Below are 13,699 nucleotides of genomic sequence, written 5' to 3'. Positions count from 1 at the left end.
GGTAGCCATCAAAGACTGATTTACTTTGAAATAGCAAAGAAAAGGGGGTATGCAGTTATCCTAACACTGTGTGTACAGTTGGTTTGATGTGCCTTCTTAAAGAAAATGGAGACTATAGAGAGAGGAGTAGGCGTCAAGTAATATTTAGAGCTCCTATGAACTGCTAGCCAGAATGCTCAAAATTATAGGAAAATGGGGACATTAGGCTAAAATGATGCCCTTTGTGTCCCCATCAGCCACCACTATCAGATAAATGTAAGACATACAGCAGGGTATTACTTTCTGCAAATGAGAACAGTGGTGAATGTTTTCAGATTTTTATCTCTGAGTCAATGGAATGTATGTAAAGTAGCTTTCATCTGACAATTGATTGCACAAGCATTTCACATAAGTAAGAGGCTCACCTTTTCCCCTATGAAATGGGTACATTGTAGGCCGGGTGTCAGGGCCTCGTATGCTTGTGTTCCAACTCTAAGCTGGATTAATCTCTTCCCCTGGAGGAGCTACACACCCACACGTGACTCTTGCCTCCTGAAAGAAGAAGCTGCTGGGACAGAAATCAATGAGGCTAATGACAGGAAGGGGACATCTTAAAATCTGGGTTTTTAGTTTGAGGAGTTTGGTCGGTCTCTCCTGGAGCCCGGCAGATGAATCTCCTGGGAGGTTTATGACCAGAGTAGAGGGGATACGTTAGGAGGCAGGCACAAATTCCTAGTGATTTCTTGTTTAAAAGATTTTTTTCTAAATAAAAACTTAATAGAAATACCAACCCCTTTCTCATGGAGAGGAGTGAGGGAGGGAGGGAGGGAGAAAGGGAGGGAGGGAAGGAGAGTCTCTTAGCTGGATTAAAAGTAAAGATTTAAAATTTGGTTTAAAATTGACCAAAGTCTTGTTTTTATAATTTCCCCAAACTTTTGAGACCTCCCCCCCCCCTTAGGCTTAGCATTACACACACACACACTATTTTATATATATGTATGTATATATACTTTATGTTGGACATTTCTGGTCTCTTACAATAAAAAAAGATTTCTGAGAAACTTCATGGAACTTGAAATCAAAACAAAAGGAATCTTGGGATTGTTTGAGAACACTCACTGAGAGTAACTTTTGCGCCTGCCAGAATGACATTCGGTAGTCCCCAGGGTGTGCGAGGAAGGCACAGCTGATGAGCCTGCATCAATCTAGATTTTCCTGTCAGATTCCCTCCTGGTGAGTGAAGGTAGGACAGGGCCTTCAAAATACAGTAGCAGATTGCTTCTAATGCTTGAGAAGGTTAGCTTTCTAGGCCTGGCTTCTGAGAGAGGATGGATTTATTTATTAATTACATTTGAGACAGGGTCTCACCATGTAACTCAGAGGAGCTTTGAGCTCAAAGTGATTCTGTTGTCTCAGGCTACAGTACTGAAACTGCAGCTATGACTACCATGCATCACCTCCCTTCAGGAGCAAGGATTCCCTCCTCGCTGCCCTGCTGGTGTTTAAAATGTACCTTCCCCCAAAGTGCTTCCTTAATCCAGAGAAAGAATAACTCAAACCTGGGGTAAATTGTTGCCACAAGCATCAGGGCTCAGCTGTGAACATAACTGGGGGAAGCCAGGGGAACAAACACTGGTGTCCGACCGGCTGTTGACTGTCCGAGCCACTTGTCACCTGAGTTTCAGTCTCTTGTAAATAATAACCGATAGTATGTAATTGAGTATTTTCTCTGCTCTGGGAACTATTTGAAGCACCACGTATCTGTCTGGTCTTACTTCCTTCTCAGATTTTTCCACTGTGAAATATGGTATGATTTTTGCAAGTGGGGAAACTGAGGCATATAGACATTAAGTCATTTGTCTAAGTTTACAGGCAGGAATGACAGCTCAGATTTTAACTCTGGAGGACAGACTGACAATGGTTCTCTTTATTCATGACACTATCCTATTGTCTGAAACAAAGGGCAAAAGAGGCCCCTCAGCCCTACCAATATTAGGTGGGTGGTAGAGGAGGGGATCTATGGCTGGACTGGGAATCCGGGCCACTCAGACCACACCCCTCCCTTCATTCACACTCTCCTCGGACTGTTCTCACTGCTAGATCTACCTCAGCATTGCAGGACTTGGCTTAGCTCACACGTCCCAGAAGTCCTGCGGGTGCCATTATTTTCTAAGCATATGGGTTAAATAAAATCTCAGTGGTAGGGAGACCTTGGGGGAATGAAGCTCCGGAAAGGTTGGCTGGCCACAGAGGAAAAACTCGGCAGCAAGAGGCTGCAAGCTGCTTGGGAATGCAGATAGGCCGTAAATTAGAAGGCGCTGCTGGCTGGCCCCGGATCTCAGGACCAGAGTCTACGCCGGCCCAATAAATACAGTAGCTTCAGTTCAGAATGAGAAAGCAGTTTGGGTGTTGAGGAAACCCACTGAGGCACTGTGTGGACACTGTTGGGAGATGAGCGCTGGGAGATAAGAAAAGGACTGAGAAGACAGTGCAGTGGGGATGGAAGGGCGCTGGAAAAAAGGGGTCCAGGGGATTAGAGCCAAATTAGCATCAGCAGCAGACAAAGCCACTTAGAGGAAGCCCTGAAGTGGTGGGAGAAGCAAACGAGAAAGCTGGCTTGCTACCCGATACTAAGAGAGGAGGAAGTGGGAGATGAGCTGCTTCCTGTAGGAATGAGGATTGAAGACAAAGCTGGGTGGGGACTCAGGCTTGGGCTTCAGGGGCTGCTATACAGACAGACACACGACGCCTCTCGGTGGGCAACTCCTACTACGGCTGGGCTGGGCTGGGCAGGGCTTCGCTGCGCTGGGCTGGGCTGACTGGGCTGGGCTGGGCTGGGCTGGGCTGGGCTGGGCTGGGCTTGGGCTGGGCGGGCCGACCTCACCACCCATCTGCTCCGCCAGGGGAAGCTGCTCTCTAACCAAGCCTCCGGAGCCAAGCAAGGTAAAGGACACGTTTTCCATGTAGCTCCTTTTGAATTGAGATGAAGTGACCATGCTTGTGGGTTTTGGGGTGGATTTCTTAGGGAAGCGAGGAACATTGATTCAGGCTTGGGGGAAATGATTAAGATGGGATTTTAATTTTTTTTTTTTTTTTCGAGAACGATGGTCAGATTTGTGACACATTTTGTTCAGGGTGTGGGGAACCACCCTCAGTGTTTAGGAAAACAAGCTGAATGTAAGAAGTGGTTTGTTTAGCTGGCTCAGCAGACCGACAGGGCTGAGTTGCAGTCAGCTGGGGTGCGAAGCTGCAGTCTGGGCACCCGAGCGTGGCAGACCCTTGTTTTGGGGTGTAAGTGGTGAAAGATGTTAAGCACACTCATATACGTATGTATTTCGGTGAGCCGTCTCTTTGCAACATTATGGCTGTGGTTTGGCTGTGAGGATGTTGGGTTCTTTTGTACATAGATTTTTACCAACAAAGGCTCGCATTTCGAGAGCGAGGGGCCAGTATTTACCTCTAAGGAACTAGTGTCTTCCTCTCCTTGCTGCTACCATTTGTTAGTAGGTCTTACCCTAAAGTTGCATCCTTATTTAAAGGACCATGGCCGGCCTATAACTTGCTGAAAATCGGATACCGGTGTGTAAATGGATTTTATGCCTGTATGAATTTTATCCATCTCTAGATCAAAACGATTGTTAATTCTAGACAGAGATAATATCGAAGTGAGCTGGTTTGTTTCCTTGTCTGTGTATGCTGTACACTGAGTTAATACAATCAGAACACAGTTTTTATTCTGTAAATTTTCTTAAGCACTGGATGCTGATAATGAGTCTGGGATAGTAACTGGTTTGCGTTTATGAGTGATATATATAAAAGTACAATAAAGAGGTCTAACAGGCTTGAACTGAGATTATGGGCTTTTTTGGCAGAACATGTAGGATAAACAGTTTAATAAACTGTGTCATAATTTTTAAAAAATCTTCAACAAAAGTGTAGTTAAGCATAAGAAAGCATTGATTAAAATGATTTTTACTTTTTTATATACAATAAAAGGAGATAGTTTTTCAAAGCAAAGAAAGAGCTTCGTGTGGTAGAATGAAAACAATAAAATGGCATGTTTGAATACTCATGAATTATTAAAATACAAGTTTCTTTTTTTAAGGTCCAAATAATACCAGTGGAGAAAATATGTACTTTTGTGATAAAACCATTGTCAGTTGAAGAAGCCACACAATTGAGATTCAGTTTTGTTTTGTCACCTTTATGAAATTCATTTAGCTTCTCAGAATTTGTCGAGTAGCGGTGCATTTTCTGAGACAGGAAGCTTTCATGGACACTGAAGAAATAAATTTCTATTTTCCTGAGCATGTGTAGGAGTTGCTGTAACCATGGGCTCTTGGGAAGGCTTTCTTGAATTTAATCAAAGCGAGTCATTTCAGGATTCTAAAGTCCCCATCGCATCCTAAAGTGAAATATGTAGCTTCATTCTTCTGGATGGAGACCTAGGCTAGATCTAGAGTCTGGTGATCGCACTGTGTGTCCCTAACTGAAATAGGAAGCTGGGCCTCTGGGCTATAAGGACGGCAGGACTTTCCTTTCATACTGATTCGTCTACAGCCTGTGTTCGCAGATGATGCGACACCCTGCTTTGTTTGGGGATGTCTAGAAAATGTGTGTTACCCCTCCCATGTGTCTCACGGGAGAGTGAGGTGATGAAACCCTGGCCAGTAGGCATAGTAGAGTCAAGGGTGCCCTGCTATCTGTCTGAAAACACCTAAGAGCTGCCTGTTTTGTGCACAGCAGAAAACACTTCCTTAATTGTTAAATTTCAGCTCAAGGCGGAACGTGAGTGAGCAACAGCAGGTCTGTGAGGATGAGGGCAGGATTCTTTCGTAAGCAAGAGCAGATGGGTGGGTGTGCTTCTGCGATGCAGAAGGAGACTATTCCCACCGCTCTGGCCATACAGAACACTCACAGGCATTCTTTTCCTCAGGGTATTTGGTGGCTGGAAAGGGCGTCAACAAACACTGAAATTTTAATGGGATGTGTGTGTGTGTGTGTGTGTGTGTGTGTGTGTTTGTGTTTTCCTGACATATGGTTTATGACTCTTATTATTTTATGGCCAGCCCTGGGCCTCGGGTGATGTGTATGTAGTGATGGCGTTAGCTGAACAACTTTTTAAGACCGATTCTCCAACTTTTAAGTCTAAAAGTAGAACACCTATTCACAAGAATTCAGTATGAGGAGAAGAAAGGAATGTGGAAGAGTGCCAAGGGAACATTTTGGAGGCAACATGCTCTGCCTCCGAAGCCCACTGCTGCCTCTTACCACGTGACTCAGTCCATGGCTTTGTGAACCTTAGCTTCTTCCTTGTGAAGAAAGCACAACAGCACATAGTCAGGACTTTATGTCACTCAGCCTTTGCTTTTGTGTGTGGATAAGTGAGTGCTGGGTACAGAAAGATGCTGAAGTGTCACTTTGTCCCTCTAGTGGCATCTGGAGAAGTTAGCTTAGTGGTCTCTGCCATTGCCTCTGAGAACAGAGATTTCTGTATTGTAAAAGGATATTCATATCACAAAATGTCTCACTTTAGTAACTTTGAAGCATGCAGTTCCATAGAATTAAGCATAAACACATTAATGTGCTATTTTGTCCCCATCACCTGCTGAATTCTTTTTAATCTTGTAAAACAGAAAATTGGTAACTATTAAACAATATTTCTCCTTTTCTCTGTAGCTCAGGCCCTATGAGGAACCATCACGATGGAGAGGGAATCACACAATGTTTCATGATGAACTTAATTCATCTTCTATACTGTCTCCAAGGTTGTTGTAGCACATGTGAGAATCTCCTACATTTTAAGTTGAATAACATTTCATACCATATATCCATCCCATGTTGATTGTCCATTCATCCTTTGATGAATACTTGGACCAGTTTTTGGCTATTACAAACAATGCTGCTATGAATATAGGTGTGTAGAGTCCCTGGCTTCTGTGTTTTTTGAGGAGCCACCATATTGTTTCCTATAGCAGCTATACAACTTGACACTGCTCCAGTGCGACAAAATGGTTCTAGTTCACTTGACTTTTCACCAGTGGCTGTGGCTGATTCTTTTTGGTTATTTGTTTTGATAATTGCCCCCCTATGGTGAGGTGGAGTCTCTTTGTGATTGGATTTGCTTTTTCCTGGCTATGGCCGCAGAGTCTCAAATACTTCCAACCCCATCTTGCAAAAGTGGACCTCATGTGATTGACATTTTCCCAATGATTTTTATTTTTCATTTGCTTTTGGCCACTGGTGTATCTTCTTTGAAGAAATGGCCATTTAAATACTTTCCAATTTTGAATTTGATTCTTCTTAAAAATTTTTGTTTTGTTTTGTTTGTTTTACTTCTTAAATTATGTATGTGGGGTGTGTGTGTGTGTGTGTGTGTGTGTGTGTGTGTGAATGTGAGTACAAGTCAACGAAGAGGCCAGAAGCTATCAGATCTTCTGGAACTAGAGTTACTGGAAATTGTGAGATGCCTGACATGGGTTTGAAAGACGATCTAAAAAGCCAAGGTGATGGCTCCTGAGGAACAAACCTGGGGCCACCCTTTGACACAGACACACACACAGACACACACACACACACACACACACACATACACCGTCCTATGTGAACACGCACACACTCGTACACAAACAACACAATCAACAGCAGAGGGTGCTCAGTTATTTTTGCGTGGTTGTCTGTTTCTTTGAAGTAGTTTTACTACAGAGGCTTGAGTAAGGCAGATGGAGCCTTTTAGCTCTGGGCAAGTAGATGCAACAGGATTTGCACTTAGTAGGAAGACGGAAAGACCGGTCAGTACCTTAAAACTTTTTTTTTTTAAAGATTTATTTATTTATTATAGGTAAGTACACTGTAGCTGTCTTCAGACACTCGAGAAGAGAGAGTCAGATCTCGTTATGGATGGTTGCGAGCCATCATGTGGTTGCTGGGATTTGAACTCAGGACCTTTGGAAGAGCAGTCAGTGCTCTTAACTGTTAAGCCATCTCTCCAGCCCCCGACCAGTCAGGATCTTAGCTGTGTCACTGCCTAGCTAGAATCATGCATGAGCTCTCCTGATCATCTCACGTGCCTAATCATGCATGAGCTCTCCTGATCATCTCACGTGCCTAATCATGCATGAGCTCTCCTGATCATCTCACGTGCCTACTCTCTGAGGCAGGAGAGAGCCCGGGGACTCGGTTGATGGCTCCTCTTTGGGACTCACCACCCTGTCAGCAGGCAGTTGTTTCTCGAAAGCTCCCCCATCTCTTTTCTTCTCCTTCTCCTTCTTCTCCTCCTCCTTCTCCTTTCTTTCCTCTTCCTCTTTCTCCTCCTCTCCTTCCTCATTCACTTTCACTCTCCCATGCATTCACAGCAAAGTCTGTACAGCCCCAACCCCTATCCACTTTGTTCCTTGCAATTGGGCCAACCCTCTCTTTTTCTAACGTGTGTGATAGGCCTCCTCAATTCTTATCACTTCAGATTTTCTGTTTGTCTTCATTTGTCTTAGGTCATTCAGACTACAATAATAAATGATCACAGACGAGGCCATTTACAAACGACAGAAATTAATTTCTCCCAGTTTCTGAGCCTGGAGATGGGAGATTGTGGTGCCAACAGATTATAGGTGTTTGGTGCTGTCCTTTTGTGGCCTTACTGAAGGCCCTCTTCTACAGGGGCATCAGTCCCATGCAGGCCCCGAGGACGGGCTGCAAAGACCCCTCCTCCTCTAACCCACTGCAGCTACACAAGAAGTTAGGCTCCAGCATATGAGTGGGGGCAAGGGCACAAGCATTGAACCAGAGCCACATTCATTCTGTGTTCGCCCTTTCTTTGCCTCTCCCTCAAAGCGAGGGTATATCCTCCTCCCAGACTCTATTCTGTCCCCTCTTATTTAAGTGATGACAATAACGGGTTTCTTCACTTTTAATGATTGTTTTTACTATATTTATTTATGTGTGTGCACAAGTGCTTCAGTGTACATGTGGAAGACTGAGGACAGTTTGTGGGAATCAGGTCTCTCTCTTCCTTCCTATCATGGACTGAATCCAAGGTGTCAGGCTCAGTGGCAAACACTTGGACCTGCTGAATCACCTCATCAGCCCAGGATTTCATCCCTTAACTTACCTTGTTTTACCTTACCTATTATTTTAGTTTTTCCTTACACACATAAACAAAATCTTCTGCCAACAAAGCCTGACCTTAACTTTGTTTCTTTCTTTGTTTGAGATAGGTTCTCACAGTGTAGCTCAGGCTAGCCTTGAACTCAGCTCCTGCCTCAGTGTCCTGAGTACTGGGGATAGAGGTGTGTGACATCAGGCCTGGCTCCACTTGACTTTTGTAACCTCTCCTGGCTCCCTTGTTTCCACCATGCCTGTTGAAATTTCCCAGCTCCACTAACTCTAACATGGAATGTGGGGCTCTTCTGCCCTTTCTCTTCTCTTCCCAACTCACACTCTTCCCTTTGGTTCCAATCACTATTGTGTGGGGGTCAGTTCTCATATCTGATCTCTCCCTGCTTTCTAAGCATGGCAAACTCATTAGAGCACCTAACCCAACTCTCAGGTTCAAAACGGTGCTCACAGCTGCCTCTCACAACTGCCTTTTCATACCTCGAAGCCACTCCTCTCTCCATGTCAGATGCCATGACTACTAATGATTAGCACTCTCCTCTTTCAACTTTGATGTATAGCCCCCCCCACCCCCCATCATTCTCCTCATCAGGCAACCTGAGTGGCAGGAAACTGAATGCTTTTGCATTTGGGATTGGAAGTAATACCCCCCCCCCACTGTCTACTCGTTTCTATGGTGATAACAGTCTTTTGGTCAGGGCCTCTTGGTTTCTAGCAGGACTGGTTTGTCCTTCCTCTAGATTAGCTCTCTTACTTCCTCTTTTGCCTTTCACCTCACAGCCCAGCATTTGCAAAGAGCTGGATGGATCCTGTCTGTTCCGTAAGGCTCCGTTCAGGGGTTAATGTCTTCCACCCAGCCTTCTCTGGCTGCTTCAACTGCTTTCTTCTGCTACTTCCCAAGTAAACAGCAGTAATTTTAATTCCCTGATTGTCTGTTCTTACATCACAGCATTTAGCTCATTGTGGCGCGTGTATTAATTTTGTACATGCATTCTCCTTTTAACAACGCAGCAAGCACTTTGAGGATAGCAACTACATTTGTTTTTGTCTCTGTCTCCATCATAGCACACAATGCAATTTGTTCACATCCCGTTGTCTAATGAACTTGCTTGAGTGGCTCATATTTTTGATGCAGAGTGAGCTAGACATAGAACTTGTTCTCTGAGCAATCACAGACCACTGTGGAGAATAGACAGATACAGAAAGAATTACAATGCAGTTAGTCAGTCTGGCCACAAGTCTGAAATGAATGTCTGCCCCATGCCACCTGCCCTTTGAGATGCCAGGGAACAAAACAAGCCAGTTCTTTCTTTTCTTGGAACTTAAATTCTAGTTTTGAGAGAGACTCAAAAAACACGTAAACCAGAGGCGCGTAGATCTGGCTGCACACTAGAAATCACAAGGGGTACTTTGAAGAAAAAAAAAAAAGCTCTGTTCCAGCTCTACCCAGACTATGAAATTAAAGTCATCCGGGATTGGGAACCACAGACAAAGACAAATCACAATACAAGAAAATATCAACTGCCACTGTGTGTTGTTAGATAAAAGGGGAGGTGGTTGTACCAGTTGTATATGTGATAGTGGGGATTTAGTTTTCTTCTCTTCTCTTCTCTTCTCTTCTCTTCTCTTCTCTTCTCTTCTCTTCTCTTTTCTTTTCTTTTCTTTTTTCTTCTCTTTTCTTCCCTTTTCTTCTCTTTTCTTTCTTTCTTTCTTTCTTTCTTTCTTTCTTTCTTTCTTTTTTCTTTCTCTCTTTCTCTCTCTCTCTTTCTTTCTTTCTTTCTTTCTTTCTCTCTCGTTCCTTCTCTTTCTTTCTTTCTCTCTCTTTCTTTCTTTCTTTCTTTCTTTCTTTCTTTCTTTCTTCCTTCCTTCCTTCCTTCCTTCCTTCCTTCCTTCCTTCCTTTGTAATCTCAGAAGGCTTCTAGGAGGTCACACTGGGGATGAGACCTTCGATGCTAAGCACTGATGTCAGGCATGTGAAGGCTCTACAGAGTGTTTCCACAAAGAAAGTCCAAGTACCTTTATGAACTAAGGCTGAGGTGAAACCCCAGAGGCACTGTACCTTCCTCCCACATAGGCAGGATGACTTACAGACTCTCTTCTACTGGAAGCAGCTTTTCAGTCAACCCAGACAGACTCCAAGGCAGAATGCTTGGCTACTCCACTGAGTATTTGGCCTGGGCTAGATTTTATTTAGATCAAATTGATTTGCACAGTCAGGAAGACTTCTCCATTTAATTATAGATTTTTTTTCCCTACGCTGCAATCAACTCAACAGGGCTTGTTGTCTGAAGTAAACACTATCCTTATTGTTTAAAATAACCTTATATACATGATATTCATCTCTTAGATGAATAAAGAAGAGAAAGCAATGATTTCTGCCCTTAACTGTGTTTTGGGGAAGAAGCAAAAACCCTTACAGAGGAGTCTTTCAAGCCACCGGGAGTAAAAGCACTCCCTCCTGTTAGAAGGGATGAACAGCGCCACCCTCACTAAGGCAGCTGAGAACCAGCGTTTAACAGGCATTTGGTCTGTGCCCTAAACTTTATATGTTACTGTTTTCAACTCATCTTGAAATTAGCCATGTGAAAGGAACCTTTTTTTTCTGCCAGAATATTTTGAGCTGCTGATGGGAGGTGGGTGGGGGGAAGCCGTTGCCTAAATGGAAACAATAGGAAATATACCTCAAGAAGCTGAGTCTGTTCTTGAGCAGCTGGGCAGTGTTCTTAAGGAGCTGAACTCTGACACCCTCAGCTCACTTGCTCTCTCGGGCCAGCTCCCCTCAGTATGTGGAGATGCCTGCTAAAGTCCAAATAAGGGCCAGTTTGGTGTCCACAGGCACAGCTGAGGGCCTAATTTCCTCTCATGAAGCTCGCTTGCTCAATTGTGACAGGGTCTTACTCAGCATACAAGAGCTCATCACGTAGTCCAAGCTAGCCACAACCTGACAACCCTCTTGCCCCAGGCTGCTAACTGCTGGGATTGTAAGTATGAGCCATGATGCCTGTCACTCATGCATCTCTTTCTAAAGCTGAGAAACAGCTTGTGTGGTCACCTGTGCACTGCGGAGGAACAGGCAGGAATTTCTCAAGTCTGAGGCTAGCCTGGGCTCCATGGGGGAGTCAAGCACATAAGAAGCTACATGGAGAGACAGCTCCTGACTTAAGTAAACGCTAGAGATGTGTCTCAATCACAGAGCAGTTGCCTGTATGCACAAGACCTCAGATGTGCTCCATAGCACCGTGTGAGGAAGAAGAAAGGTAAAAAGAAAACGAAAGAGGCCTCTCTAGCTGACTTCCCCTCTTGACTCACACATGACCAAGCAGAAGGAACCACTGTGATTGGCTGATTCGAGGCCTTGTTGCAGCCCAACCTCTGTGAAAAATATGTTCACTAGACCCTGGAGAAAAGTCCACAACTTAACAAAACCAAAGAGTTAGTGGCCTCCATGACAGCTGTCAATATATTCTGCTATTATTAATTCCATTTTGCAAGTGAGGTTACCAGGTCTTGGGAAGATTAAACAACCTCCCCAAATCACACAGCTTGATCTTGTAGTTTCCCTGCACTTCTCTTTGTGAGCAATGTGTGCTCGCACACATATCTACACACACACACTCAGACACTCACCATTTATGCACATGCCCAAACTTGTTTTTGTTGGTATATATACATATATAGATATATATGTATATATGTATAGATATATATGTACACACACACATACACACATGTGTATATATATACATATATATATAATGATGGAGACATCATGCACATATATATATGAATATATACATACACACACACACGTATAAAAATTGATCCTCTGTGACTTGCCATGCAAATCGATTTGATCTAAATAAATCCAGTCTGGCCTGAGCTCGAAGGCCAAGGACTCCACGACCAGTGTGTGTCTAACTTAAGTGAGAAGCCTGTTTTCTTGTGCAGCGTATATTTTGTTGATTACAGTGTCTGTAAGTGAGGCTTGAATGGTCTCTGGCATTTCTGATTACAAGTTACTTAGACAACAGGTTTCCACTCCTGACTTCTGGAGGGGTGTGTGCGTGTGTGCGTGGCTCTGGTAGCGGATGTGCTGTGTTCTCCTCCATCCTCCCTCCCTCCCACTCAGGTGTTGTATTTCCCAGACGACGCGTGCACTGCAGCAGTAGGGAAGAGGGGAGATTTCAGTGTTGTGACACGTTTCTGTGAGTTCTCATCCTAACAGACAGATGGTGGGGGTGTGCTTTCTCTGCAGATGACAGAGTGCCTCCTACTCTCACATTTGCATTTTCAAACAGGAAAGTAAAGGTAATTTCTAGGCTTTGCCAACAGAGCCCTGTTTAAGAAGGGTGTTCATATGATCCGTGTTGAGCCATAGTAAAAAAATTACATATGAACAAAAAACCCTCACTGCCATTTTTAAGGGTTTCCCTGGAGTGAGCTGATCTCTTGCTTTTTTTTTTTTTTTGACTTTATGAATGTATTTAGGAATCACTGATACCCATGAGTATTATTTAATCATCTTACCACCTGTCTTTTATCATGTCTTAAAATAATCTAAAATACAGCAGTGTAGAAAAAGTGTTAATAGGAATTAAGTAGTTATAAGAGATTACTGTGGAGTCAGAATCACTTGAGGAAGTCGCTAAAAACTTTCTCTGCATCTGTTTCCTCATCTGATGGATATAAAGTATTTATCTGTCATATGCCTAAACTATATTAACTATTCCAGAAGTGGAGGTATTCCTAAAGGATCATATTGCTACCAACCTGAAGGAGATATTCTTTTAGTTTAACCAAGGACTTCTTACCATGTCTAGCCAAAGGAATCGTCTCATCCAGTCAGTGTTCATCCCTGGAGTCCAGAGTCAACTGGGGAAGCCTGTTTCCCTGGCACAGCCAGCTGTCAAGGCTCCGACTTAGTGAAGTGTTAATCTTAGATTCGAACTGTTTATCTAGGAGTCCACAGGCTTATCCTTAATCACTTCCAGTTTCCCTTCCAACTCAAAATATATTTACACTACCCAAGCCTGTTTTTGTTAGGTGTGGCCAGGTACCTGGCATTGGCTAGAGACAGGCAAGCAACCTGGAACATGTCATTTGTAGAAAGAAGCTATCAGAATCATATGTGAACATATTCCCTGGCCATTGGCAGTGAGGGTGGAGGAGGGTAGCAATGGCAGCTGCACTCCAAAGCTTGGATTTGAAAGTGAAGACAAGAGAGCTCTTCGCACTGACCAGTCATGACTGTGGAGTGAAACTGATAGACAGGGTTTGCTGGGTAGAGAAGGGCTGCTGTCCTAGTCCATCCTGACAGATATTCCTTTGGATTTATTTTCCTTTAAACTATCAGAGTGGTTTTTGGCATTGATGCATAAAACATGTACATAATTCTGAAGAAAGTGATTTTAAATGCCCATTTTGTTGCATTTTTGTGTATATAATGTTACTGAGTGGGGAAGATAATTAGGAGTAATTTGTGTTTTATTTTTTATTTTTTTGGAATAAGGCTTAGTTCTATTTCTCACAGAGGAAATAGGTATGCTGAGATGGTTAGCAGAGCTTTCTTTGAGGGAATCAATAGCAGTAGCAGAGTCAGACCTGGGCT

The 13,699-nt window shown here is 43.6% G+C and overlaps 1 protein-coding gene across 7 annotated transcripts in view; it reads left to right on the top strand.

The window, feature by feature from the left end:
- Window positions 1-2,054: 2,054 nt before the first annotated feature.
- The window catches only part of Gng2 (guanine nucleotide binding protein (G protein), gamma 2), a 105,268-nt gene continuing 93,623 nt past the window's right edge, over window positions 2,055-13,699 (top strand). For 2 of the 7 annotated variants that reach the window (NM_001038637.1, NM_001285909.1), the window contains exons 1-2: window positions 2,631-2,734; window positions 2,883-2,922. The gene's annotated coding sequence lies outside the window, so the exon portion shown is untranslated. Of the gene's footprint in view, window positions 2,136-2,630; window positions 2,923-3,186; window positions 3,306-13,699 lie in introns of those variants that run through there. The other 5 variants (NM_001285910.1, NM_010315.4, XM_030247652.1 and 2 more) reach the window with 4 other exon arrangements.

Source organism: Mus musculus, chromosome 14 (assembly GCF_000001635.26).
Source record: "Mus musculus strain C57BL/6J chromosome 14, GRCm38.p6 C57BL/6J".
Taxonomy (NCBI): domain Eukaryota; kingdom Metazoa; phylum Chordata; class Mammalia; order Rodentia; family Muridae; genus Mus; species Mus musculus.
The sequence above is the reverse complement of the archived record's forward strand: the minus strand, read 5'-3'. Positions and strand labels throughout refer to the sequence as shown.